The sequence below is a fragment of the Neophocaena asiaeorientalis genome, unplaced genomic scaffold, assembly GCF_003031525.2.
Source record: "Neophocaena asiaeorientalis asiaeorientalis breed wild unplaced genomic scaffold, Neophocaena_asiaeorientalis_V1.1 scaffold315, whole genome shotgun sequence".
Classification (NCBI taxonomy): Eukaryota; Metazoa; Chordata; class Mammalia; order Artiodactyla; family Phocoenidae; genus Neophocaena; species Neophocaena asiaeorientalis.
The window spans coordinates 1,723,515-1,750,637 of record NW_020172011.1 but is presented as its reverse complement, the minus strand read 5'-3'; the positions used below and the strand labels follow the sequence as shown (position 1 = coordinate 1,750,637).

Below are 27,123 nucleotides of genomic sequence, written 5' to 3'. Positions count from 1 at the left end.
CTCTGAGCTAGACACGCACCTTATTCAACAACCCTGGGCGATACCCTATGAGACAGGTATTATTTTCTCTATTTATAGATGAGAAAATTAAAACTGAAAAAGGTTAAGTGATTTACCAAATGTCACAGAGTCGGATATCGGCAGAGAAGTAGTCACACTCATACACCTGTGTCACACCTCCATGCTCCGCTCCCTTGGTAATGCAATATTTGTGGCAAAGCAGTCTAATCAGTTACGATGTTCGTATATGTAAATGTGCATGCAGGTACGCTGTTACATAAAAACCAGGACACGAGAGTATTCTTTTTTATTTTTGCCCGCAGCACCACACGTCTTGCAGGATCCCAGTTCCCCAAACCTGTGCCCCCTGCAGTGGAAGCGTGGAGTCCTAACCACTGGACCGCCAGGGAATTCCCCAAAGTATTCTTATAAACTGATCATAACTGTATAGAAATAGCTTTAGGAATACTGATAAAAATCAGGGAAAAAAAATTGGAGAAATGGAAATACTTCCATGTTTATTTTCCCCAGGGAAATAATTAAAAGCAGAGAGTGGTAGACAAATGCCAGGCGTTGCTAGTATCAGCATTATTATACCCGAGATATTGATCAGTTCTCCAGCTGCCTTAAAGTTGGAACAGGAAGATGTGAGCTAGAGAAGCAGGACGATATAGAAATGGATACCAGCAGGCAAAAAGTCCCTGGAATGGCCTGGCAAGGTGGAAAAGGTGGTGTTGAGTAATATAGTCTCAGGAGGCAGTGTCCTGGATTCAACCGCCAACTCTGTCCCCTATTGGCTGGGTGACTTTGAGCAAGTTACTTAACCTCTCTGACCAGTTTCTTCATCTAAGAACTGAGAACAGCTGTATTATCCATCTCTGGGGGATTGTCATGAGGATTATATGAGGCAGTGGGGGCACACTGTAAGTACTCAGTAGATGCTAGCTATGGTCTTCCTTCTCCTCCTCCTCGTCGTCTTCATCCCAGGCATCTCCTGAAATCTCCACCTACCCTGTGCCGCCTTCTTCTGTGCTGGTGCCACCCAGTGAGACCTGCAGGGGGCACTCCTGGTACACCGCCCTCCTCTCCCAGCCCTCTCGCCTGTGTTTCTTGTTCCAAGTGGAAATATCGAGTTTTCAGCCCGAGATTGGCATCAGGAGGGCTGTTAAAGCCCCAGTCAACATCCCCGTCTCCTGGGCCTGGCCCTGTCACCTGAGCCTTGGGACTGCTAGCCTGCCCTTCTCTGTCCTGCCAAGCAGCTGCTCACGTTGGTTCCACTGTGCCAGGAGCTCAGAGAGAAGAAACCAAACTCCTGGGCAAGAACGTATTTGCATAGAACTGGCCCCATTTCCTGGAGGGGGAAATCACAGGGCTGGCAGCGTCCTCCAGAAGATGTATCAGCCAGCCCCCTGCCTCAGTGCAGGCTGCCTTGAGCGCGGCCTTCCTGACAAAGGAGAACACCACCCCCTCCGCTGCTTTATGGATCTGGCAGGTCCTGGACTTTGCCTGGTATCTAACCTCAATTCTTTGTTTATCATTGAACTTGAACAGAGTGAGGGAAAAAAAAAATGTTTTCTTAGGTACCAGGATACAGAAAAATAAGCAGGATCCTAGCTTTCAGGTATTATGAAGTAAAGAAAGCAACTTTACGAGGAGTCAATGAAATATGTCAGTACAGTTGTGACGATGGGAGATTGGGTTTGGAACTGGAGAATGCTGAGGGCGGGAGGGGCACAGCTGGGGCCACACTGCTGGTCTATAAAGAACCTTGGTACAAAGTAGAAAAAAGGAACCCCCCTCTGGGCATATGCACTCCTTATGGCATGTAGCAGGTGGTACTTCGGCATAAAAAAAAAATAAAAAGGGGAATCCCTCCAGTAGACACGGCTCCAAGCCATGATGCAAGGAATGGCAAACTGAACGTGGTTCAGTCCTCAGTTTGCCCCCTCAGTGGGTGCCTTAATGCAGCGCACAACCCGTACAACTGTATGTGGCAGCCTTGGGATCAACCAATCTGGGAAGATTTCCTTGAGCAGTATCATGAGACTTCTTAGGTAAAAGGTTGGAGGTGGGAGAGGAAGCATGATGGGGAATACAGGAGATGGCTGAGGATATGAACTTAATGGAGCAGGGCGGCCAATCAGATAGATTATAACAATTTCTATAAATTCAAGGGAGATGGGGCCCTAGAAAACTCAGAGCAGAGGGAGCGTAGGTTTGCAGGAGTGAAATGTGGCTGGATATTAGAGTGAAATTGGGAGAAGCAGAGCACAGACCCAGGACACACGGAGCCCCACTGGGCTTCTGAGGCTGAGGGCTTTGCTGGTCTTCTGGCTGAGTTCAGGAGAGCAAAAGGATCAGAACCTTCTCATACACAGGTCTATCTTGCTTTATAGGACTGGAGGAAGTAGACCAGGATTTAAAAGTCACGGACGTTAGAGGTAGTCCAGAATTAATCCTCACTTTACAGGTAAGGGATGGGTCCCAGGCAATTTACAGACAAGGATGGGTCCCAAGTAATTTACAGGTAAGGGATGGGCCCCAAGAGCATAGACAGAACTAAGACCCAGGCCTCCTGGCTCCTGGTCCCTGGTTGTTTCTTTATTCCCTGTCGCCTCCCTCCTACCACAGTATATTGGGTGTTTTAATAGAATTTCTGTCCATTGGACCCAATTAGAAAGGTACTAGAGAAACCACCTAGTTAAAGAAATTCTGGATAAAGCCCTTTGGTAATGTGATTAAGCATCCCCTAACTTATGTCTTATAAATGCAAGTTCTTGTAAATTGCATTTACTGAAAGGAGGTGGTATACCTAAATAATGATCCACTCATGCCTTGGTAGGGGGTGTAGCTCAGGCCCTCTCTTGGATTTCTCCTCTGTGGTCAGGATTATCCAGCTATTAGGTGCCCCACTACTAATGGAAATTGCTCAGCCTTGTGGGGCCCGAACACTAAAATGCCCCTCGGAATCCTGTGGGGGGGCGTTGTCAGTATCTCCATTTCCAGCCAATCCCTCTGACTGTGAAATGTTGCCTGTTCTGAGCCTCCTCATGCCTCCTGACCCAAAGCTTCCCTCATCCCTTCCGTCCGCACTGGCTTTTCCCAGCAGAAGCCCCTCATACTGCTGCCCACTTGTGGATTCTTCTTCCCAAACAAGTTACTCACCCCTTACTGTCCTCTGTGCTCTGAAGGAGCCCCTGCCCTATGACAAATGAGGTAAAAGAAGAGATGAGGCCAAAGTTGGGAGGAGGGAGTTAGAAAGGAGCAACTGAGAATAAGAAAGACAGAACTTGCTGAAGTGAGGAAACAGAGGGGTGTCCTTAAAAAGAGATGGTTCCCCTAACTGCCATTTTGTGTGGGAACACTGGACATCGCAACCCTGGCAAATTTTTCATACCGATGTGTGCTCATATGGACACGTTTATGTTTCAACTATGCAAAATCACTCTAGGATTACCTCGAGACAAGCTTTGGAGTTCAACGTGCGTGGATTCAAATTCCAAATCGAACGCTTTCTAGCTATGTTACCATAGGCGAGCTGCTGAAACTCTCTGAACCACAGTTTTTCCATCTCAAGTAACATGTATATCTTGCGTAGTAAACACTCACAAATATGAATGCCCTATGCCGTTTATTATTGATTTCCTATTGGGCTCCTAGTGACTGTTCTAGGACTTCTTTCTTTTGTAAAAAGACTTCGAAATTAAAAACTGACATTTGATACATACAGAGGAATGTATACATGATGGATATCTGTGTATATGCTATAAAACGTAATTTAAGAACAAAAGCTCGATTTAAATCACTCTTGTAAAATTAGAAACTTACAGCGCCGTTCAAGCTATCTGTGTCTTTTTCCACAACCTCTGCACACCTGCTGTTATGGAACTTCTAAATGCTTTCTAATTGCTCAGTCCCACCGCCACCCTGAGTTTCAGTAAATGGCTTTTTTGAACTACAGAAGAGTGAAAACCATTTGGAAGGAACTTCTGCAGAGACTCCTTGACCACCAGGTATCTCTATCTGCTCCTGCCCTTTGATTCTTTCTTCCCTCCTCTCTCAGAGGAGTACTCCAAATGTCGAGCTGAGGAGTTTGGACTGCGACCTGCAAGCAAGGGCCATCAGTTTGGGGTTTTGATCCAAGGGCACAGGGACTGACATTGTGAATACAGGTTACCTCTTCCTTTGAGACTAGAGAGAAGGGTGAAGGGTGGGTCAAGGTCCTGGGCTGCTAGTGACCTTCCTGATCCTGACAGTAGCCGTGAAATGAGAAAGGATATCCTAGAGACATAGAACAAAGGGAGACTTGACAGAATTTGGTGGTTTTGTTGACATGTCAATGGATGGAACATAGGGTAAGGGTGAAGAGTGAAGATGATTTTTAGCTTTTTAATCTGATCAACTGGGAGGAACACAGAAGTAAGGAAGGAAGTCATGAGAACTCCCAGCCTTGAGGAGGAAGAGGATGAGTTCAGTTTGGAGCCTGTCCAGGTGGGAGTGGAAATCCCCTGCCAGCCACTGGAACTGTGGAGGTAATGCTCTAAAGAGAGCCTAAGGCTGAAGGTAGAGATTTGGGTGTAACTCAGGAACGATAGTTGGAGCCATGTAAGTGACGAAGGGTCCAGGAGCAGGACACGGAAAGAGAACGTAAGACTGAACCTTGGGTATTGGAGGAGGAAACAGCTGTAGGTCGGGGTGCGTAGGGGCAGTGGAAGAAGATGAGGCTGGAATGGCACCAGGTCCAGGTCATAAGAGGCCTTCTGTTCCACGGTTAGGAATTTGGACTTTACTTATAGACAATGGGCAGTCTATGGAAAGCTTAAATCGGGAAGTGACACCGTCAGATTGGTGTTTCAGAGAGATTGGTGTTTCTTCTTAAATGAAGGATTTCATGATCTGACAGATTATTAGAGTGGAGAAAGACTAGAGGTAGGCATTAGAAGGCTGCTGTAGTAATCCTGGTGAGAGGTGATGGGGTCCTGGACCACTGGCATGATGATGAGATGGAGAGGAAGGGAGTGGGATTTATGTGATTTAGAAGGTAGATGCGTTGATTAGATAAGGGAGATGGGGTGAGGAAGAATGAAGTCTAGGATTGCTGCCATGTTTCCTCTTGAGTCAAACCACTTTGTTCACCTGCTGATTAGTGATCCTAAAATTCTGCTCTACCTTTGTCTCCCCTCTGCTCGAGAAAACTTCATTTACTCTCCATTGCCTTCAGAGCTGACCATGAATGGGCACAGCTCTATATTTACTAGAGGTCTTCCCCCACCACAAACGCTACGCTTACCTTCAGCCCAGTGGCCCCCCACCCCCACCATGGGGGCTATTTGAAATGGACATTGACCCGTCATAGGGCGTCTAGAGGCTGAACTGAACTAAAATGTCAAGTGCCTTTCCTCTTGTCCCCCCACTATGTATATCAACTGAATATGGTAATACTGGTTACTGATTAGTAGTTAAATATCTACGATGAGCAAAAATGGGGAAATAAATGTTTTCTTCCTTAATACATGCCAAGAGTGGGAGATTGTGGATAAAAACCTCTCAAAACATGGATTCCGATAATGAAAGAAGTCCTTCGTGATGAAAAGGTTGAGAACCACCACTCCGTATTCTGGTCCAGTGGACCACTTTGCTGCTGTTTCCCAAGCAGACTTGTATTTTTCCTGTCCTCCCAGGACTTTGTGAATGCAGTCACCTCTGCCTTAAATGCCCTCCCCGCCGTCTCCCCGTACCTGAATCCTCTGCATTCTTTAGGGGCCTTATCGGATGGATGTCACGTCTGTCCTCCCACATCTGCAGGACCCCCTAAGTAGAGTGATCTTTCCCTTTCTGCTGCCTCCAGCACCTCCTGGGCACTTGGGCTGCGTGTTCTGCCCTCTCTCAGACCAAGCCACTGCAAGCGGGAATGATGTCTGCGCATTTCGCATCCAGGACCTCACCCTGCACTTAGAAAATGGCAAACAGCATGGAAATGGTGCTGAAGGATATAACCCCGTAGTCCCGAGCCCGCCCCTTCGGCGCTGCCTGTCGGGCCACTGGGCCGGTCCTGAATTCATTTCCACCTCATTAACTCGGCCCCAGGTCCGCCCCCGCCTGCTCCCGCTCTCTGTTCCCCATCCCTGACACGACAGCCTCCTTTTTCTTCCTTCTCTCTTCCCCTGTCATCTTGCCAGCTCGGCTTCTATCGCTTCGCCTATCGTCTCTCTATTTCTCCCTGAGTCTGTCTGGGTCTCTGTCTTTGGGTGTTGCTCTCCGTCCTGCTCCTCCAGCTGTCTGGGGCTCTGCTTCGTTGCCCCTACGCCCCACCCCCTGCCCAGTCCCCTCCAATCCCGGCAGCTCGGGCCTGGCGCTCCACATTCCCATTGGCCTGTCCGGAGCCCCCCGCCCCCGCCCGCCCGGCCCCTCCAGGTCCCTCAGTTCACGCAAAGTTTGGCTCTGCGCTGCGGAGGGAGGGGGCGGCCCGGCCCGGCCCAGCTCTGCCCCCGGCCGGCCCGACCCCGGCCCCGGCCCCAGGACCAGCCCTTATCTGATCCCGGCTCCGGGTTTAAGAGTCCTGGCCCTGCCCGTCGCACAGCTCCGTTCCTCACGCCTGCCCGCCCCGTCTGTCCGTCTGTCCCGCTGCCCATCCGAGGGGCCACTCCACCCTGGACCCAAGGTAAGACCCTGGCCCTGATGAAGGAGTGCTGCCGCCGCAGCCGGGGTCCTGTCCACCTCACTCTCCAGAGATACCGGGGCCCCCAGCCCCTAGGTCCCTACCCTGACTTGCCTCAGTGGTACCGTCCTATTCCCCAGCCTCCCACCGGGGCGGCCCCAAACGGAGCCTTATAGGAAGGGCTCACCAAGAAGGAAACTTTCCCAAACTGGTCACCTCAGCACTTTCAGCTAAGAAAGGGGCTTTCCTAATGCTCCTTCCTACTGGGCAGACCTTCAGTTGCATCACAGCCCTCCAGCTAAATACAGTGACCACCACATATAACCGTGCACCCTCACAGGCACTGCAGACAGCGCCCCCTCTTCCCGGGATCATCAGGTTACTCCCACTCCCATGCCCAGCCCCTCTTCCCCCTCCCCATGATGTGACATTCACATAGGGACACCCACTGATCACTAGTTCACACAGGGGAAGAAAACACCTACAGCTCAGGTTAGGGAGATGTAGTAGCCTGGTGTGACTGGGACCCCTGCCCGCCCAGTTTCTTCCCTTCATTCCAACTTGCCTCCCACTTCAAGACACCTCTCCCCATTACAACCCTCCTCTCCTCGCCGCAGCTGTTTCACACTGAGATCACCTGGAGGAGAGCAGCAGGGTCACCTCTGCTAGAGTAAGAAGGGCAGATTGGGTTCCATAACATCCACCCTCCAGGTGAGATGCCCCTTCCCCATCCCATCCCTTCTCCCTATCAGGAACTAACCAAGGGCACCTGCGTTAGGAAAGAGACAGGTTGGAACTTCCTGATTTGAGGGAGAAGAGTTGAGCTCCAGGATGCATGGAAGGACAAAACTGGGGACGAGTGCGAGTAGGACCTCTTGTATCTTGAGATCTCATGCTTGTTAATGAAGGGCCCCAGGCACAGTGAGGCAGATGGGGAAGTGGGGGTGCGGAAGAAGCCAGTACAGATTTGGACCCCAAAGGAGGCCTAGGCTTAAAGCCTGATTCCGTTGCTTATTGATACGTATTCTGGCTAAAGATTTCTGGCCCATCTGCCTTGGCCATGGTGCTTGAAATTTTTTTCCCCACCAGGACTGCTTTAGGCATTTCTGGATGGGAGGGAGATGATGTTGGGAGACTTGGTGCGCTTCTGTGAGGAGGGACACCTGTTTAGGCGTGACGAGGGCCTGGAGTGGGTATCAGGAAACCAGTCTGAGAAGGGACCAGAAGCTACTCTGCATTCCATTCAGTTTCATCTTGAAACGCTGTTGCTAATCTCCAAGGATTTCTGTTCTGTTACGTGTTCCTGGCATGATGGTGGGTACCATCCTGTGCAGGGCTTGTTAATTCCTCATGGTATAGGCTTGGTACGGGGGACCAAGTGTAGAAGCAGCCAAGTGTCCTGGCTTATAGCTAGTTCTTCAGGGAGGAGGAAACGAGGGAGGAGGGGGAGGGAAGGCATCATGCCAGGGAGAGGGGCCAGGGCTGGTCTGCAGAGGCAACAGGCATGGCCCAGGCAGTGCCAACTCCTCTTCCCCGCCCTCCAGTCCTTTGGTGGTGGTGGCGAGGGAGGGAGAGAGGGGGTGTTGGGGGGTGATCTGGGCCAGTCCAGCCTCCCAAAGCCCTTGCCAACCTGGGTCCTGAAAGAAGCTGCTGTTTTCTGAGCCATCCCCCCGCCCCCCACCCGAGCTGAGCAGCCAACTTGTCTCAGTGGATATCAAATGGCAACGACTCCACTGAGTGGAGAGGGCTGGCGGGGGCAGGGTTAGGGTCCCAATCCTGAGGTTCTAATGCAGAATCCCACTGCTGCCCCCTACCCTGAGGGAAAAAAATCTGTCTGCCCAACATCTGCCCTACATGCGGTCCGTGGACACATACGTTTGTGTGGGAGGGTTAGTGGTCCAACTCCTGGCATCCCTCACCTCCTCCCTGTGCCCCACTGAACAGCGCCCCATCCCCACACCTGCACCTCTGTGCACGAGCTCGTCTATAACTCCAGCCTGGTTGGCTTGGGCTAGAAGGGAAGGGCGTGGCAGAAGACCCAGGGGCTTCCTTCCCTGGTCCTCCTTAGGGACCAGAGAGGCTGGGACACTTGGATCTGGGTGGGCTTAGATCAAGTCCTCTGGGGTCATGCCCGAATTGATGGAATAAGGGGTTTAGGGCTCTGGGCGGCGGGGGGGGGTGAGTCATGCAGAAAGACCCACTTCTACAAAGGAGAAAAGACCCCCTGCATCTTTTAGCAAAATGCTTGGTTTCTGCACACAAGATGGAAGATAGGCCGAACCTCCTGGCATCAGTGGGGAGGGAAAGAGATGTTGGGCAATGGAGCCCCTCAACTTTCCTGCCAAGGGTTATTTAGGACGGAAGGAAAAAAGCTCCAGTCTCCCTCCCCTCCCCGGCCTAGATTCTTCTCTTGCCTGACTGGTCAGTGCTACTGTCCGGGTTAATGCCAAACTGTCCAGGATGGTGGTGAGGCCCTGGAAGGGGCAGAGAGAAGGGACAGTCCAAGGCACACTGCTAAGATGAAACTGCAGAAAGATTAGAGATGGGAGATCTGGAATCCAAGTGTTTTAGCACCCAGTGAAGGCTGGTTGGCAGGGGCGGCTCTTGGGAATCAGAGCTTTCTGAGTTTACCACATCACCCTGTCTCTTCCACAGGCTGCGTTCAATGCTTTTCTCCCTTCATCCAAGTTTAATATACGCGTTGCCACCATTTTCATGGAGACAGTGCATCTGAGTGGCCCCTCTTCGTCCCCTCCCCACATCAGAAGCTTGAAAGGGCACAGAGAAAGGGATTATGGGAAAAAGTCTCCCGTGGGTGTCTGCCAGCTGGGAGCTGGATTTGAGGTGGGGGAGAAGGGAGGGGCTGGCTCTGGAATGCAGGAGAGAAGCGAAAACTGAACTGGGTGGCCTGGAGAAAGCGGCTGGAGAAGCATGGGCTTCAGAGGACTGAATTAGCACTTCAGGCCCCTAAAAAGGTGTAGCATAGAAGGGAGTGGATATGGCCATTCTGCTCCCCTTCCAATGGCAGAAGACCCGGGGAAAGGATTGGGGCTGCAGCTTGAAGGACTTAGGCTAGATTTCAGGAAGCGGGTCCATAAAAGGAAAGAGATCCGAAATGGAGTTTGGGAAAGAGAGGCAGACCACCTTCTGGACCCAAACTAAAACAAACCCACCCCCAACAAAAAAAGCCCATCATTGGGGGCTTCCCTGGTGGCGCAGTGGTTGAGAGTCTGCCTGCCGATGCAGGGGACACGGGTTCGTGCCCCGGTCCGGGAAGATTCCACATGCCGCGCAGTGGCTGGGCCCGTGAGCCATGGCCGTTGAGCCTGCGCGTCCGGAGCCTGTGCTCCGCAACAGGAGAGGCCACAACAGTGAGAGGCCCGCGTACCGCAAAAAAAAAAAAAAAAAAAAAGCCCATCCTTAAGGCTTGTGAGGGGGAGCTGTGAAGCTCGGAGAAGCGCACGGATTATTGCAACAGTTGTCAAGAGGCTTCTTCTGGAGGGAAAGTGCGACCCCACAGTGCTGTCTGTCTCAGGGCTCCTTTCTGTTGTCTGAGAGGCAGAGGCGTAGTGGTTAAGAGCACAGCCTTGGAGTCAGACTTCCTGGGTTTAAAATCCTGCGTTCACTGCTTAGTAGCTACAAATGTCTCCTCAGCCTTACAATGGGGCTAATTATAGTTGAGTATTAAAAGACTCGATATTTGTAAAGGGCTTGGAGTGGGGCTCAACATGTTAAAAATAAAAAGTGCAGTTGTTGGCTGCTATGGTTCTCCCACCTCTGTGACTCTTTCTACTCCCTCATCTTGCCTGGCTCCTGGGCCTGCTGCAGCCCTTCTCTGTGGCTTTTCTGAGGTCTGTCCTAGGTCTCTGTCTCTCCGCCCTTCTAGAGTTTGGGAAGGTGGGAGAATTATCAAGTCGTTTAAGATGAGGTTCCTGTCTTCATTCCAACAAGGTGGGCGTCGCCTGGGTCTCCACGCCCCTGGGCCCTTCTTTCCATGAGTTTTCACCAAGCAGATGTGCTGTCTCCAACTTGGATTCGATAAATGTAACCGAGCTGCTGGGCTTCCCTAAAATAGTCTCTTTCCCCGTCTGGGTGACTTACGTCTTCCAGCGAAAGACGCCAGCTTCTCTCTACCCCGACATCTCACCCCTGTCCCTCCATGGCCCTGCCTCTTTCCTCCCTGCCCGCATTTCCCCCACAACTCCCCTCAGGTGTGTGAGTCCATCTCTTCTCTGCCCCCTGATCAGCCTGTTCGTCCTGTGAGCCTGGGTGCCCAAAGCGGCCTCCTTAATGATCTTCCTAACTTCCACCTTTCTTTCTCCTTGATTCCCTCTTTACTCCACACAGAATTATCCCTGGAACTGTCATGAAGCATCAGTTTTATCTTGCCCCTTTGCTACTCAGACGTCTCTGTGGGTTTTCAGATGAAAACTCCCACTCACAGTCTTCAAGATACTTTATATCAACCTTTCTCCCATCCCCTCCAGTTCCCCTATCTTTTGGGACCCCCATCGATTCAGACCTTGTCTTGGGGGAGCATATCCCATGGCAATCCCTGAGCCACACCCCTTCCACCCTGGGCCCTCACACAGGCCTACCCCTCCAAGTCCTGCCCCTCCTACAAATCTCCATCCTTCTGTTTCCCTATCTGCTCTGTCATCTTGTACCCCTTCTCCTCAGCATCCTGCCTGTTCCTTGTCCTTCGTGTCTATGAATTTGCCCAGGATGACCTGGACAGTGGTAATGTTGGAGGGGACATCCTGTCTCCTACCATAACAGGAGCTCCTCTAGGGTGGGGCCTACACCCCTGTCAGATTGTCGACTCCCTGAAGCAAAGGCATCTCTTCCCTCCCTGGACCCCTCTGCCCCCAGGGCACAGACTGTCTACTGACCAGCTTGACTCTAGGTAGGAAACCTTTCTGGTTGCTAATTCTGGGGGAGGACCCTGACTTCAGAGGTTTAGGAGTGTCCTAGACTAGGGTATATGTAAGACTCTATTATCCAACTCTCTAGGGAACCTCCAGAGAAACTCCTCTCCTACTAAACTCCCCATCCTGTGGAGACAGTTTTACCCTCAGATTATAAGCAGCAGATTAAACGCTGCTGGCCCAAACACAAAAATCCACGTGGGTATCCACAGAACCTTTCTCTCCTCGCCAGGGAGGTCTGCTCCTGCCTGATGCTGGGCTTGTCAGTGGGCGTCTGGAGTGGGAAAGGGGCAGAGGCCAGAGTCCAGTCTGGGACAGCCCAGTTGTCTGCAGCATACCTCTGGGTGGGAGCCTGCAAGCTGGGAGACATGTGGGCATAGCTCTCAAGTCGGGTTAGGCCTGACCTTTTAGCGATATATCCTCAGCTCCACCCCCATCCTTTTCCCAACCACAAGACCCGGGCACACACCGTCTCCCCACATCTAAATCTCCCTGGTTGACCCTCTATAAAAAAGACATGGGCAATGGCAAGAGGAAAGGGTGAGGATGTCTGAGTCTAGGGCAGTGGTTCTCAAACATTTTAGTCTCAGGACCCCTTCACATCTTAAAAATTATTGAAGACTGCAAAGCGCTTTTGTTCATGTGGATTACATTGATAGGTTAGAAATGAGAGGAAACTTAAAATATGCATTCATTCATTTAAAAATAACAGCAATAAACCCCTTTTGCATGTCAATTTAGATGACTTTTTTTTTTTTTTGTGGTATGCGGGCCTCTCACTGTTGTGGCCTCTCCTGTTGTGGAGCACAGGCTCTGGACGTGCAGGCTCAGCGGCCATGGCTCACGGGCCCAGCCGCTCCGCAGCATGTGGGATCCTCCCGGACCGGGGCACGAGCCCGTGTCCCCTGCACCAGCAGGCGGACTCTCAACCACTGCGCCACCAGGGAAGCCCTAGATGACATATCTTTAATGAAAAAATAGCTATATTTAGAAACAGACAAACAAAAGTCTAGTAAGTGGCATTGTCTCACATTTTCACAAATCTTTTCAATATCTGGCTTAATAGAAGACAGTTGGTGTTTCATATCTGCTTCTGCATTCAATATGTTATAACATCATATTGCAATGTAGCTTCTGGAAAACTCCATTGAACACTCATGAGAGAATGAAAGTGAAAAGAAGCAAATAACATATTAGTATTATTATGAAGATAGGCTTGACCTCATAGAGCCTCTGAAAGGGTCTCAGGACCCCCCCAGGGTCCCTGGACCACACTTTGAGAATTACTAGTCCAGAGGAACGTCAGAAAACAGTTTGGAAAAGCCCCAGGTGATTTGAACATCCTGGTTGATCTCCCTTAGCTGCCCATGGTCTTTTGAATGTTTTCACTAGGGAGGCAGTATGGGGTAGTGGTTAATCATGTGGGTCCTGGGGACAGACTACCTACTGGAGCCTGAATCTCAGTTCTACCACTCACTAGCTGTGTGACTTTGGGCAGATTATTAACATCTCTGTGCTTCAGTTGTCTCGTCTATAAAATGGAGCTTTTAAAAAGTGCCTCCTTTTTAGAATTGTTGAGAATTAGATGATGTAACGCTAGAAAAGGGCCTAGCATAGTGCTAAATAATATGAGCTCTTATTAAATACCAGAGCCTTGCCCCTGAATCCACTGCCCATGGGCCCAGGAGGCAGTGCGATGCAGAAGTGACCTTTCCCAAATTGCAGGTGTGGGCTTCTTGAACCAGAGAGGAAAAGTGACTTGTGTGAGGTCCCAGGAAAAGTTAACAGGGTTGTTGGGCCCTGAACCCAGGAGTTCTAACTCTTAGCCCTACACTTTCCCCACCAGACTTTTTCAGTGGGGAAAAAAAACCCAAGGTCCTGAGAGGAGGGGAGCAGAACTTACCTTTCCCCCAGCAATCCCAAGTGTGCCATCCAGGGCCAATAGCAGTAGAGCAGGAAGCCTTGAGTTGAGGGCGGGTAGCAGGGAGGGACTTCCTGACCTCAACAGCAACTGAAAAAGGAGAAAGCAAGTCAGGAGAAGGCATTCCTAAGCCCAGAAGGTTTTTCCATCTTGCCTTGTGGGGAGCAGTTCTGTAAAGTGGCCCCAGCCCTCTCTCCTAAGGGTTCCTGGCCCAGGGCAGAGGAAGTCTGTGATCTGTGATCGGGCAACACTGCTTCTCCTGGGGTGTCTCTTTCCTGCTCACTGCCTGCAGCCCCCTCCTGGATCATTCCCTCCTCTCAGTCTCCCAGCACTCCAGGCTCTGGGTCCCTTTCCCGGTGGCTCCTGACCCTGCCCTTTGTGCTGTGGTGCCACGGGCAGTGCATGCACCTTGGGAAGGGTGCCAGTGGGGGTGGGGATGAGGCAGATGGGGAGACAGACGAACACACCAGGGGCAAGGGTGGGAGGAGCCAGCCCTGGCTCTTTGGCCTGTCAGCCAAACCCCCCTGAGCTGGGCTGCAGGCACCACCTTGTCAGAAGCCTAAATACCCCAAACCCCAAGCACACACCCTGAGCAGAAGCATTCTGGAGGGTCAGATCCCACCAGCAGCCCCCGAGCCTGAGGAGTCGGGGCGGGCTTAGGTTTGAGACCTTGCTGTCTATTGCTCAGTTTTTCCTCTGCCACCCACACAGTTCCCTAGAATAGATGGGAAAACTGAGGCCCAAAGTGGGTGGGGTCAGGCTGCGCACGTGCTTCTTTCCAGAGTCCAGTTGGGAGGAAGGGGCCTGGCCTCCCACAGCCCCTCCTCCCCCATCCCGCCCAGTCCCCCTGGTTTTTTCCATTTGGAAAGCCCTTTTTGGCTCGTGGCAGGTTTGGGGGCCCTGGTCTAGTCTCCCTCCCCTGTCTCCTGGGCAGTGTCCCCAGGGGAGCCCCCGGGGGCTGAGATCTCTTCAGTCTCAGCCTTGCCCCACCCCCTGCCTCCACCCGCGAGGCCAGCATCCCCCCCAGCCCCCGCCCCTGGGCTGTGGGACAGGGAGAGGGCCGAGGGGCTGGCTCTGCATACTAATGTCCTGCCCATTGTCAAAGCCCCTTTGTGCCCCAGAGCTCCATTGAGGCGCCTCCGGGGCGGGCACAATGGGGGCTCTGTCCCCGAGTTCCCCCAAACAGTCACCTGCTTTCAGAGCCTCCCCCCGCTCCCACCCCCACCCGCCCCAGTGTCCGGAGGGCCCAGCGAGCTTGGGGGAGTGGGGGCCAGAGCCAGGGGGGATGGGCAGGAGGCGACCCCTCCCCCCCTTCCTCCCCGGGCAGGCTGGGGAGATGGGCCCAAGGCCGGGAGAGGCCCCGACTTACAGGGGGCGGGGGTGGGGCAGTCTGTGGATGGACTTGGAATGCAGGTTCCGCGAGGCCGGCCAAGGGGAAGGGGCACTCAGCCTGCCCACTCCTCGGTTCCACATGCCCGGCCGCCGCGGCCCGTGCCTTCCCGCCTCTCCTCCTCCTCCCACCACGAGGCTCATATATGCAGAGACACACAGGCACACGCTCATGCATGCGGCCCCACACACGGCTCCCGGACGCACGCCGGAGCGGATGTGCCCAGACCCAGCATAGGTTTTGTGAGCCAGGCCCCCCGCCCCAGAGCGGAGCCAAACACACTGAATGGAGTGATGCGGGAATGACCAACCCCAGCCTGCCCCAGCACCGGCCCAGGGCCACCAGCCCTTGCATCTGCCCAGTGCACTCAGGGTCACGGCCTCTCACCACCCTGTGAGGTAGATGGCCTCGTTATCATTTCCCCGTTTTATAGTAGGGCTCTGACAGGTGACATGACATATCCAGGTGGCAAGACTGGGACTCCATTCTCGAATGGAAGTCTCTTGCTGCTGGGTGTTTTTCTGGGTTGTATTTTGCCGGGGAGGGGTCACTATGCCTCTTGGCTTCACTCAGATGACCCAACCCATGTGGAATTTTCACAGAGTTATCTTTTGCCCACCTTCTTTGGGAAGAGTGGGGGCATGTTGGGGTTGGAGTGGGGGAGAACAATGGGTACAGGGACCTTAAACAGGATTCTGCGTCCAGAAAGAAACTCAAAAGTTCACCTTGACCCTTGACTGCCTCTAGGCAGGGTGAGCCTACCTCCTTTCATTTCCTACATTCCCATGGGCCCCATTCCCACTGCTGATGGATCACTGGAGAGAGGAGCCCCCTGGCCTTCTTGGCCAGGGTTTGGAGTTTGAGATCTCTGTTGATTATAAGTTCTTCACCACACCTGGCTCTGACCTTCCCTGTTAATATCCTATGTCTGTATAAGGATCTATAGGGCATGTCTATGCCTCTCCTACTATTCTGGTCTGGGGCATCTTCTGGAAGCCTGGAGCAGGTACCCTAAAAAGGGAAGGGATAATAATAAAAGATTTTAAAAAAAAAAGGGAAGAGATGGAGGGCTTACCAGGACCAGGACCCCGAGGATTTGAGGGCTGCTTGCATGATGGTGTGCTGGGACCTGGGACGGTTGATGGGGTCACAGTTGCAGAAACCCCATTAGATGGAGAACTAAGCTGATATTGGTTTGCTCATCTGCAAATGTTATCGAATGCCCATCTCCACGACGTTTCCCTTACATCAGAATTGCAAAGACCCCTGCAGGGCCCTTCTATGCCTTAACCCCAATGCTCACCTAGCGTGCTCCCCCGCTGGCTGCCAGATTCTGCTGAAGCGTTACCCATCTGTCTTCCTCCATGCAGGAACACTCCTCTCCCAGCCCTTATTCTCTGGTGTATTCTTCTGACTCCAAGTGCCCTTCCAAATGTCCCCTGTTGGAGAAGGAGCCCTGGCCAAAGGACAGTTTCAGCCCCTCCAGCTGCACTCAGGCTCGGGGTGGGGGGCTGGGGGGGACAGTGAGACAGCCACCTCTGAATCTAGTTCTGCATCTAGTCAGTGTCGTTGGGCCACCCCTGCCCCCATCCTTCTAGTCAAAGGAGAAATGTGGATAAGGAATAAGTGGCAAGTTGGGGAAGGGCAGAGAGATTCCCTCCCAGGGTGACAGTAGACCCCCCACCCCCCCACGCCAGGCTTCTCTGTGTGAGGGTCAGAGGTTGCTCTTCAAATGTGGAACCTGAGAAGGAAAGGGAGTGGCGAGGACCCCTGTCGGGGAAGGTTCAATTCCCTGAATATGTATCAGAAGCACAGGGTGCCTATGGGGCTCCATCTCCACCAAGGGTGAAAATAAGAACAGATTCCTTAGGCAGCAGCAAGTAAATTTTGACTTAGCAGGAAGCATTTCCTGGGTATAAGGGATTAGCAGGCAAAGGGGAAGGATGGGAAGAGGTAGAAGACTCACTCCCCCTGATGAGAAAGAGAGGCCCAGCTTAGCCGCCTACTGAACAGAGGTTGGGTGGCCTAGGAGACATTTCCAAAGGGGCTCAGGGCCCCTGTGGGCCATGGACTTCCAGCTGTCTCAGATAACTCCCTTGATCATTTCCACAGCCCCTAGCAGAGAACATCATTGAATCTGCCCCTTCCCAATGGGCCCGCTATCTGCTGTTTCTTCTAGCTCTTCTTGTTGTCATATTTCTGGGCCAGCTGCTGTGGGGCAAGGAGATTCCTGAGGCCTGCTGATGGGAGGTGCACACTGGACACCCCTAGGCTGGGGCTTTGGTTGGAGGGGAAGAGCTCAGTGGATAATGCTCCCAGGTTGGCCCTTCAGGACCCCAGGGTTAAGAAAAGATCTGGTAGGAAGAGAGAGCTTTGGGATGAAGAAGAAAGTCAGGATTATTGCTCTGATTCTGGTGCTATAAGCCGGCTGTGTGATTGTGGAAAAGTTACTCAACTTTTCTAAACCTTGGCTTCCTCTTCAGTGAAATGAAGGGGTTGAACAGGATGACCATGCGGGCCTTCCAGCGCCGACATGCCATGATGATATGGTGGCCAGATGAAAAGTGCAGTTTAAGTGGGCCTGGGTTCAACTTGCAGTCACCTCTTCCTTACTAGTGGTCCTTCTGGACAAGTCAGCTAACCTTTCTGAGTCTGGTTTCCACACATTCACATGAAGGCAATGGCATTACCCACCTCTCAGGGAGGATAGGATGACGCGGTACGCGGAAACCCAGCACAAGGGCTGAGGTGGGGAAGTCCGTAGCACGTGGGGACACAGAGGGGCAGCAGCTCACACTGGGGCTGTGGGCGTCTGGAAGGGCTTCTCAGAGAAAGTGACATCTAAGGCGAGGCTTGAAGGAAGGGTAGAGATTGACCAAGTGGAGTGGGGAGGGGAAGAGTGCTTCACGGAAGAGGCCCCATTGTTTGCCAAGAACTGTTGGTAAGAGAAGGCATGGCCCGTTCAAGCACTGGGAGAAGCTTAGTGTAGCTGGCGGGCAGAGGCTGTGTGTGAGGGGTGGGTGGAGGACCAAGAATGCTGATGCTGGAGAGGCCAGCTTATTACATACTCTGTCCCACCTGTCATTCTAGGGGCTTGCGAGTTGGGATCCTTCCACTTGCCCTCCATCTTTCTTTTCCTACTTTTCTTTCTCCCAAGCTCAGTCCTCTTGTCTTTGGTCACGTGGGCACCAGGAAGCACTGGGCTTCCCAGGAGGACCTGGTCGGTCCAGGGAGAAGGAGAAGCTCTATCCATAGTTGCCCGACTCTGGACCAGTTTGGGGTCCAGGTCTGGAGTTTTCCGCCTCTCTCCTTTCCCACGATGAAAGAGGGATCTGCCCCCTGCAGAAGGCTCTGGGTTTCTGGCATTGAGGCTCTGTGCTAAGCACTGAGTACCCACTGTGGGCCCTCCCCCACCTGGCCCCTCATGAGAGAGAGACACGAGAGTGTTGATGGCAGTGGGCTGAGGGCAGTGTGGAGTGAGAACTGAGGGAAACTAGAGAGAAGACAGCTCTTCAGCCTGGAGTAAAGGCGGATGGAGAGACCGAGTCACTGCGCGCAGCTGTCTGAAGGTTGACGCTTTAATGGGAAGCTCGGAGGAAGGACTTCCCAAGGATGAAGCAGGTCAAATACCAAAAAGGGAGCCTGAGGGAGGGTAAAGAAATGTACAATATCAATACTATGGGCTCTTTTAAGCCAAGAAATACTTAGACAAAGCTCTATACTAGGCACTGAGGAGGTCACAAAGATGAACAAAACACAGGCTAGGAAGCAGTTCAGAAGTGATTCTCCTGATTGACAGGAGAATCATTGACAGGAGGGGGTAACTCTCCTGCCTCCCCGCCGCCTACACTGCCTCTCGGACCCTCCACCGACTAGGTCCAAGGCCTTGCTCATCAGAGCCACACAGCTTCTAAGATCACAGACGAGAAAAGGTATAGAGAAGGGTGCTTCAGCCGGGAGGTAGGTCAGCCTCCCTCTCTTCTCTCAGGTGGGGAGCCCTACTGGTTCCAGGACCCTAAGGAACCGGTCCCATCAGGTTGGCCTCTCTCTGGTTTCTCAGATTCTGGTGGCAGATCTGGTGACAGCTCAGTGGCTCCCTGGCCTCCACCCCAAAAACCTTATCTTCTGGGGGCCTGGCCATCCTGGGCTCCTTAAAAAATTAAAAAAAAATTTTTTTTTTTTAATCATTTCTTAGTGAGTTATTCTCTTAAGGCTCCATCAGCAGGTGGAGTGGAAGACCCCTCCCCCCCTGATGCCTTGGGTAACCAAAGCATTATCCTCCTTCAGTGCCTGCTCTGTCTGGAGGATCCGCACATCAATGCCTTGTTTCCTGAGGTACTCCACAGTTGATGAGGGTACCTTTGAGGCCTCACTCATCCCCTGGCCAACAACAAGGGTCAGCACGCCTTTCTCGACAACTTCCTGCACATCTGCAGGCTGCACACCAGGAGAACACTCAGTTCTTGTTTCTCTCCAGTCCCAAGCCTGACTTCCCCCTGGCCACACTTTGCAGTCCTTACAGATTTTAGTAGAGCCTGGTACTTTCATTTGCCCCCTATGAGAGGGAAACAATTTCAGGGGAAGAAGGAACTTAACTGAACTCCAATGCCCTCTCTTTTCAGAGTTACGATCCCAAACCTCTCCGTGTTTTACCCCTCATCCTGGGCTTTGAGCAGCCTGCCAGCTGGCTGGAGCCACCAAGGGGAAGCAGGAGGGCAGGGGACCAAAAAGCATGATGTAGGAACTGAGTTCTATGTGTCATCCCTCACTAAACACCTTTCCTACCTCTTGGCAGGTTGAATGGGTTTTGGAGGGAGCTTTACCTTGGGAATTATGATGGAATTATAGGGAGGTAGGATGAAGGAGGTGGGCTGGAAGCCTCCTCCAATTCCAGGGCTGTAGTAAGTCCTACCGCATGAATCGCTGTTACCCTGGAGAAAGGACAAATAAGGCAGGAGGTAGCTGGAGCATCACCAAGCCCACGTGGGTGTGGAGAGGCAGCATGAGTGAAGGTCCATGGGACTTGGAGACAGAGGGTCCGGCTTTGCCATTAAATAAACATCAGCAAGTTACTTTACCTCTCGGAGCCTTAGTTTCTCTAATTTGCTAGATATTTTTCTTTCATCTGCAAAGTAGGCTAATAATAATATATTTGCATACAGGCCTTACAGATTTCACATACTTTTATCTCCTGTAATCCCAACCAAACAATGGAAGGTTTTATTGCCTCCTTAGGTGAGGAAACTGAGCCCTAGAGAGATGAAGAGATTGACTGAAGTTCCCATAGCAAGTAGATGGCACAGATCTGGATGGCAAATAGTGGGAAAGAAGGATAGATAGGGAACTTTGGCTGTGACCCAGACCTGCCAGGATAACAAATAGGTTTCATTTGTAAGGCTAACTGCATTGGATTGAAAATGGCTCTCTGTATCACCATGCTGGGAAAGATTCTGAGGTTCAGTGAGGAAAAAAGTACTGTGATGAATTAGTGATATCTGTTAAGGGCAGGAGGTGGGGTAAATGACGGCCCAGACGCAGTTGGTTGGCATCCCTAGCCTGGAATCAGACCAGGGATTTCATGTCTAAGTCTTTCCTCTATACTAATCAATTAGGTTAAATTCAAAGGCACCAGCTTGAAAAGAGAACTAAGGTGTAGTCTCTGCCTTCAAGGAGCTCACCATCTCTCAAGGACAGAGGCGTGCTATATTGATGATGCGGCAAAATGTCCCAGGAACGTAGAGAGAGTAATGAGGGCATTTTAGGCAGAGAGACCTGCTTGGTAAAAGCATGGGGCCGTGCAAGTGGGGTGCAGACTGCGTTTGAAGAGCCAGTGGCAATTCTATATGGCTAGAAGATGGGGTCCATAGGGAAAAGTACCAAAAGGAGAGGCTTTGGAAATCAAGGTGGCATCAGATGGTGAAGGGTTCTGAATGCCATGTCTAGAAGTTTGGGTTTTACTACAGAAGCTGTGGAACTCCTTGAAGGATTGAAAGCCAGAGCGATGGGATGTAACTGTGTTGTTGAAAGGCACTGTGGCAGCTGAGGGGGTGGAGGTGAGGGAGGCGAGGCTGGGGGTGGGAAGACAGGAGATCATTGCAGCACTTCAGGTGAAAGAGAACTAGGGCAGCCTCAAAGGAGTTGGAGAGAAGCCCACAAAGGCAGAATTGATAAGACCCAGTGACCCGCTGGATGAGCGGCAAGAGAGAAACCGAGGGCAACTCTAAGGTTTCCAGCCTGGGCACTGAATGGATGGTGATGCTGGGAACAAGAGGGGAAGCACAGGAGAGACTCCCTTCTGAGTAGAGAGGATATCAGTCTGAACACATTAAAACTAGACTCTCCAGTTAGAGGGAGCCGGTAAGTGTTGGTTGTACAGGGCAGAGGTGAGGGGAATCTGTGGGAGTGGTTGAAACAGCCGAGGAAGGGAGAGCAGAGTGGTTAGAGATGCCAAGGGGGATCCCTGAGAAACACCAACAATTCAGGGCCCGCGAGAGACCACAGCAAGAGAGATGGACCAAACCTAAAGAGACCGGGAGGAGAGAGCCTGGAGGACCATGCGAGAGAGTGATGATGAGACTCTGTACCCTGTTAGTGCTGACCCCACCGAGTGCTCTTGGTATGTCTTTGCACTTGTCTAATTCTCCCAACACTCTGGTGAGGTAGATATCATTAGGCCCCTTCTTTTTTTGCAGGTAAAGGAGAAGGAAACTCAAAGAGTTTAAGTGATTTGCTCCAAATCCCAAAGCCTAGAAGTGGCAGGGCCACTAATGAGCTAATCAGGGTCTCCAAAATCAGTGGATCCCCACCACATCTCAATAAGAACCGAAGGACAGAGTGTCCAGAACGGACAGGCTGGCCATCAGTCTCACATGACGCAGAGAGACTGCTGGGGTCGAGGACTGAGAAAACGCCCTTGGCTTTGACGATTGGAAGGTTAGCTGTGACCTTGGAGAGAGATTCTTGCGGCTCTAACTGCCACCAGCTGGCTGTGCGGATCAAGCGGAATTGCATCTAATGTGCTTCATATCACGCAGAGCCTGGTAGTCTGAAGGAGGCTGATGCTGTTATTTTTATTGGTATCAAATATTGGTAAATTGGACCACTTGATATTGCTGACATGGGACCCATTCTTTAAAACTGGTAATTTCATATGGTTCAACCTAACAGTAAGAGGGGGTGGGCTGGGGTCGGTGGGCAGGAGAGGACAGGAAGAAGGCAAGTCGCCAGGGCAAGGGCAGTCCCATGGGGCTGGGGAGCCCTGCCCCCTGGTGGCGGGGAGGTAATCTTCAGCACCAGGCTGAGGATGGGTGAGGCTTGAAGTTTGCAGGAGTCCCTCTCATCTCCTCCGCTCCTCTCCAGCCATCTGTAGTCTTGCCAGCACCCTCTCCACTAAGTCCAGCTGGGCATGGGGGTGAACTCTCCCTAGGGGGCTCTGTCTGGAAGAATACTTCTAACCTCTCAACTAGGGTGATCCTCTCAACCAGTATCTTTGGGGATCAGTTGGGTTCTCCCCTATGGAGAATCCAGGAGCCTAGGCCAGGTGGTGACTGATTAAATAGTCAGAGCAGACTGACACACGAATAAGAGGTCTTCAACAGACCCCTTGGTCATCGCCAGCCCAGCCCCTCTGAAATCTCCCCCAGTATGCTTGGGAACCCTTTCAGTGTCGCAGGTCTTACTGATAACAGTAGAATAACAATGACAACAGAAGTTATTTGTACTAATGCCATCACTTCCAGCCATGTCTTAGCACCTGGACTGATTTTTCTGGCTGTTCGGTCAAGGTGAGGAGGGATGGGTTAATGTCTCTGAGATGTTCCTCTAGGGTGAGGACCCAGATGGGGCCAGGCCTGCAGGCTCTTGGGATGGCTGGAGCTGGGGCTGAGGAGGCAGTGGTGCATCCTTTGTCCTCAGCTGAACTCTGCACAGTGCCAAGCTTCTCAGACAGGACCAGGATGTGCAGCCTTGCAGCCCTACACAATGGGTAGGCGCAGGCGCTGTGGCCGCTGTGGTGACTCAGAGAGGGAGCGTGCTGGGGGTGTGGGGGGGCTGGAGGGTGAGGAGGCAGGTGCATCAAAGAGGCAGTCCCCATGGGCTGCATGTGCCAGGAAGTCATCCTCCCTCTCCAGCTGGGGAACGGGGGGTCCCTGAGGTACCCCACTCTGGGCAGTTCTCTGCAGGAACACTGTTCCCTTCTCATAGGGCACAGAGGCACTGCCTGGGGATTGGGGCGGAAGAAGGGGCAGTGGTCCCAATCAGCCCACACTGACAGGACGGGTGGTGTCCGGACAGAGGCAAACATCTGACATGGCCCCATCTCTGTGTTCTTCCCTCTCTTGACCGGAAAACACACAGGGGGGTCAGAAGGGCCAGATGGAGGTCACAGGCTCCCAGGAAACGCTTTGAAGGCTTTTATCCTTTCTTTTGATCAGTCTATGAGAACTTTCCAAACGTTGACACAAGGGAAGAAAAGCCTATTCTTCCTTGGGCCAGGGCCTTGTGTCAGGCCGAGGCTAGAGGATGGGAGGGAAGGGGAAGGAGACTGGAGGGTGAGAGGCAGAGGCAGCAGTGACTCAGCTGGCAAGGCAGGGCCCCCCGACACACACACGGCCCTTTTTTTCCCCACCTCAAGATTTGTGTGCATCTGGCTCTGTTTCTATTTGTTTGTTTTCTTTGGGGCAGGACAGAAGGGAGATTAATGAACAAAGCCATCAAGTTTAAAAAGAACCCCAAACCCGACTCCATTCTTCTCCCAACCTTGAGGGCTTACATAATCCCGCAGTGCTTTTCTTCCAGGCCTTCCTTGACACCCGTCTCCTTTCTCCTCTCTTCCCCCCTCTCTCATTAAGAACACTTGAAAGCCCAGAAATGCTCCTTTTCAGTCCCCAGTGCAGCTGATCTCCTCCTGGAGGCCTCCAAGGCCACTATTCAAGTTGGAGTTGGTATCCAAAACAGAGATAATATGGTTGGTGAGAGGGGGCTGAGTAGCAGTCTCCTGTCTCCACCAAGGCCAGTGGGAGGGATGAGACGAATCTGTATTGGGAGGGACACAGGCTGCATGTGGACATTTAAAACAGGAAATGACCTTGAAAACCCTCAAGCACAGAGCCTCCCAACCTGACCCAGAAACAGGTTGTGAAGGGCAGAGGGAATTTTACCCCAGAAGACACAGGGATGGGCCATAAGCTCCCACACACTGGACATCCTTGAAATCTGTTTTGTCTTTTAAATTATGTAAATTTTTCATTCTACTCTATCAGACATCATTTGATTAATATTAAAATAAGATTTTCCCTCAAAACCCTTGAGTAAAATTGATAGCTCAGGAAAATACATTAAATTTAATCCTGTGGTTCTGAGCACTTCCTGGCACACTACTTTGAGAAGTATGGAGCTAATCCAATGCACTTTTTCCACAATTAAAGATATAATGGCTGAAGAGGTTTAGACACCTACCCAAGGTCACTTTTAGTCAGAGGCAGAGTTGAGGCTGGCACCTAAGTCTCTTGCTTCCCAGTCGAGCCCACTTTCCACCAGGTAATGCTGCCTTCTTAGTTCTATCTCCAGGATGCTAGGCTTGGACATGTACTTAGCTCAGCTGTCTAAGATGAGTGTGGGCTGAGAGACCAGCCCAGCCTCAGGCCCAGGGGCTGGTCGTGCCCACAACCCCTCTGTGCGCAGGGCTCTCTCAAAACGTAGCACTTGAGCATGACAGGAAGTTACTGGGACAGAGAATGAGCTGGTACTACCACTTTCTATTTCTACCTCTACCCCCCAGTGACTGGTTCAGGTATTCCTGTACCTTCAAACCTAAAGTAATCGGATTAGTTCATAGCTATAGTGGGAACACCTCCTGTCTTCCTAGAAACTGTCTCCCTTTCTGATCCTGTTTCCAAACCCCTAAATGAAGAAGCTCTTTTCTGGAGGGAAGAAGCAGGGAGAATAGAAGGTTGTAGGGCTTAGAATGCCTTTACTAATGTGGGCACCTAGGCTTCGGGTTATGGGTGGAGATACAGCGTGACGCAGAATTTGAGGGTCAGAGCTGCGATTTGATGGATAGCATAGTATTCTTCCGTATCACCATCTTCCAAAATCAGATTTCTAGGAGGCTGAAGAAACTCTTAGGGGAAGAAGGGATGATCCAGACAGATGTGCAGGGAGTGAAAAGACAAAGAGGACAGTGAAAAGGAGGATAGGATCAGGGAGACACATTTTGGTAACGGCCAGCATGAAATACGAGCAAGGCAGTGTAGATGATAGAAGAGATGAGAAGAGACTTGGGAGCAGAGCCCAAGAGAAGGAAATGGGGAGGATAAAGACCTGCCATGCAAACCTAGGAGAGGAGCACTGAGATGGAACAATCATAACAAAAGAGTATCACCGCTAACCATCAGATGAGCCCTGGGTGTCATTGCTGGTGAATTCATCACACCTGGCTGGTTCCTGCTAGACCCCTATCATGCGCTAGGTGTCCATCTTCTCTGCTTGTGGAGTTGGAATTTGCTCATCAAAGGCAAATTCAGTATATAGTATTAACCTGAAGCTATAGTGGAAAGGACTTTGTAATGCAGCCAGAACTAGGTACTAATCTCAGCTCTGCTCCTTGTATGTTGCATTGCCTGGGCTCTCTGAACCCCAGTTTCATAAGTAAATGTGGAGATAAAAACTCTGTTCCCCAGAGTTGTTGCAAAGATGAAATGTGAAGTGCTGGTTTAAACTAGGCATTCAGTAAATGATAGTTGCTCTCCTTCTCTCTTCTTCCATTTCCTTGAACCAAACATCAGGAAGAAGTACTCCATGGTCAAAAGAGAAAACTCACCCAGTGGCTCTGTGAAAGGGTATGCAGCTAGAGCACCATGAAGAGGAGGACAAGTCCCTGCATCTGATCCCTGTGGGAGGCATGGGGCTCCACACCCACGCCGTGTGGCTCTCACCCTTCATTCTAGTGGCCACAAGGCAGGAGGGTGTTGTGGGATCAGAGCCCATCATTGTTTTCCCGATTTGTCCTGTTAAGTCTTTCATGTGCTCCCAACACTTCAACCAAAATGATTGGCTCCTATCCCCTGCTGGCCCTGAATCTACTCAATGCTATACCTTTTGCTTGTACTGCTCCCTTCCCTGGAGGTGCCTGCTCTTTGACACCCCCAAACTCCAGTCTCCAAGGGTCCAAATCTTGCCTATCCTTCAGGCCCAGTCCCAATGCCACCTTCCTCTATATAATCTCCCCTGAGTGAGACAGTCAGGTATGGAGGAAAAAACTCAACTCCTGGTTGTTACTTACTCACAACAACCTAGTAACAAGTGGGGATAATAACATTCCTACAGGGTTGTTTGAGGAATTATATGAGCTAACATTAAAATATCCCCAACAACTTAGCCCAGTGCCTAGCACCTAACAGGTTCTCAATCAGTACACTTCATTACCTTGTCAGCCCCACCCCCTTGAGCTAGATGTCACCTTTCCCTTTGCAAAGTCCCTCAGCACTTCATGGGTCCCTATTCCATGGCACTTATCACTTCTTGCCTGTTATGTGGTTGTCTCCCTTAATAGACTGTAAGGTCCTCAAGGCCAGAATCCACACCTAATTCACCTCCATAATTCAAGTGTCTTGTTTAGAATCTGGCACCCTGTAAATGTTTATTGTATAAATGCATGAAAATACAACTGAGACTGCATGGATCTTCCTGTGTGGTGGGCAGCATCATTGCAGATGAGGACATTTGGTTTGTTTGTATATCTGTTAGTGTCTATAATTAGTTATTGGGGTTTCTGTGGATACAAGGAAAAAGAGAAAGCATCATAAGAAAAATCAAGAGAAGACACAAACAAGAAGGGGGAGTGAGAAGGCCCCAGAGGGAGAGAGGCCCTGGACCAGAGTGAAGTTCCATCTGTTGTACCCAGGCCAAGAGCTTCCACATATCCTTAGTCCTCCTGGAGGATGGAGTCCGTTCCCAGTGCTCTTAGATTGGCCCCTACACCTGGAGTGATTTGGGATCCCCCTTCTGCTCATTTATTCACTCATAAACTACTTCTTGAGCACCTACTATGTGTCATACGTTGTGTGAATCATATATCAGACTCATCAAAACATATTATGGCTGAATCCTTATTTTAGTAAGCTTCTTTGTAGTAGAAGACACATGCTATACCAAGTAGATGTGCCATAAGAGATATAGATGGAGATATATATATAATACATATATTCAGAAAAGAGAGGCCTTACTT

At 51.3% G+C, this 27,123-nt stretch overlaps 2 protein-coding genes across 3 annotated transcripts in view; one reads left to right on the top strand and one right to left on the bottom strand.

Moving 5' to 3' along the window:
- Window positions 1-27,123, bottom strand: part of KCNJ9 (potassium inwardly rectifying channel subfamily J member 9) — a 61,489-nt gene that overhangs the window by 9,588 nt on the left and 24,778 nt on the right. The window contains exon 2 of the mRNA XM_024750495.1: window positions 13,490-13,597. The gene's annotated coding sequence lies outside the window, so the exon portion shown is untranslated. The remainder of the gene's footprint in view (window positions 1-13,489; window positions 13,598-27,123) is intronic.
- The window catches only part of KCNJ10 (potassium inwardly rectifying channel subfamily J member 10), a 38,698-nt gene continuing 18,103 nt past the window's right edge, over window positions 6,529-27,123 (top strand). For both annotated transcript variants that reach the window (XM_024750476.1, XM_024750483.1), the window contains exon 1: window positions 6,529-6,661. The gene's annotated coding sequence lies outside the window, so the exon portion shown is untranslated. The remainder of the gene's footprint in view (window positions 6,662-27,123) is intronic.